Source organism: Etheostoma spectabile, chromosome 9 (assembly GCF_008692095.1).
Source record: "Etheostoma spectabile isolate EspeVRDwgs_2016 chromosome 9, UIUC_Espe_1.0, whole genome shotgun sequence".
In the NCBI taxonomy this organism is placed as follows: Eukaryota; Metazoa; Chordata; class Actinopteri; order Perciformes; family Percidae; genus Etheostoma; species Etheostoma spectabile.
In genome coordinates this window covers 3,506,921-3,508,722 of record NC_045741.1, presented here as the reverse complement: position 1 = coordinate 3,508,722, position 1,802 = coordinate 3,506,921, and the positions used below count along the sequence as shown (strand labels likewise).

Genomic DNA, 1,802 nt, shown 5'->3' with positions numbered 1-1,802 from the left:
TCCTTATGTAACTGTATTGTTGTTTTAGTTGTCCAAATTTGTCTAGTCCATATCGATGTCCTTTACAAATGTCTGTCCCGTTGTGCAGTAATGTTTTATGTTTCTACAGAACAGGAACTTGCTGGAAACCAGTTTGTAAACTGAGTCAGACCCGTTTATATTGTAATGTAATGTTACTTTTTACTTTCCTCTATGATAAATATGAATGAATGAATGAAGCATCGTTAAGCAGTAATTCTGCTTTAATGCAGCATTAAAGCCGCATTAAAGTTGTCACAACAATCCATCTTGTCAGGCTTGAAGTAGTCCATCCTCCACAGCACCGTGGACTAAGGTCTGGCTACAATACACATACATTCTGTGGTATCAAAGATGTTCACAAGTCATTTTCCAAGTCCAAGTCAAGCTCGAGTCCAAGTCAAGTCTCATGTCTCTGGCCACCAGATCTGTCCCTAACACGGTCTTGTTGAATCTTATGAATTCAAAACATGTCCTGTAGCTACCATCCATACAGTACAGCATCCAAATTAGTTGTCGGATAACTTTAAGGGGGTCTACGTAACACATCCCTCTAGCCCTCGGACCTGGTGAAATACTAACCTAAGTCTGTCACATCATACGGATCCAACTATAAAGATACAATTTGCCTGTTCCCAGCATTAGCATGACACTTTGCGATGCTTCTTACCTGTGACGCTATATGCTAAATGTCTCTTTTACATTGCAAGTGACTGTGTGCGGTTTGAGATGCCTGATGAAGTTCAACATTCTTCCGGCGTCATTTCTCTTGGTGCCACACACCTTTCATGTACTGTAGCGGTTTGCCTACAGCCAGCTCAGTCCGTAAGGAGTTGGGTTGGGAACCTGGAGGGTTGCTCGTTCAAGTCCCCATACGGAGTGTGGACTGGCAGCTGGAGAGATGCCACTTCACCTGCTGGGCGCTGCCAGGTGCTCTTGAGCAAGGTACCCACACCCCCCCCAATCGCTCAGAGCGCTGGTCCAGCACTGGCTCACTCTGATATCTCTCCATTAGTGCATGAATAGGTCCTAAATGTGTGTGTGTGTATTTACATATATATCAGGCCTGTGTGTAGTGATTACTAACTTGGTTGTTGTCAATGCATTTTTTTATATGTGATTGTTATGGCAAAGGGCAAGGTCCATGCAACTTATCATATAAGTTTCCCCAATGTATATGCACCAATAAAAGAACTTAGAAATTCATTACATTTAAAAAGCAATAATTACTTGAAAAACGGTTGTTGACGAGTCTCAAAGCTTGAATCCGAGTCAAGTCTGAAGTCTTCTGAGTCGAGTCGCAAGTCAAGTATGAAGTCAGCTGTTTGGGCAACTTAAGTGCGAGTACCCATCTCTGGGTTGTTTGCATTTCTTCAAACCAATCACATTCATGTCGGGCAGCGCTAAGCCCTGCTAAATAGTCTCAGGAAGGAACATGTTTTGGTGGAACGTGCACACCCCACAAAAGAAAACACCACATGCAATATTAAAGGAAGTTCACTGTTGACACAATAGAGTAACTTACTTAAATTAGCTGATACATAGTTAAAAATCATTATCCATGTGTCCACAGCAATCCCACCAATCGGTCCAAAATCGTCCCAGTTAAAGAGGAAATGCCGTAAACGTATTCTTCATAAATCTTTACAATCATTCATCATTCCTCGAAAGAACCGAGCAGGCCTGCCTTGTTGCATGATCCAAATTTCCACCAAATTTTCAGCGTGTAGCTTGAAGTTTGTTGTTGTTGCGGACTGCTGTGCCTGCCAATCGGAAGGTTGGTG

At 42.5% G+C, this 1,802-nt stretch overlaps 1 long non-coding RNA gene across 1 annotated transcript in view; it reads left to right on the top strand.

The window, feature by feature from the left end:
• LOC116695995 (uncharacterized) overlaps positions 1–214 on the top strand; it is a 4,564-nt gene extending 4,350 nt beyond the window's left edge. Inside the window, exon 3 of the long non-coding RNA XR_004333605.1 lies at positions 89–214. This is a non-coding gene — a long non-coding RNA (uncharacterized LOC116695995). The remainder of the gene's footprint in view (positions 1–88) is intronic.
• Positions 215–1,802: the final 1,588 nt, after the last annotated feature.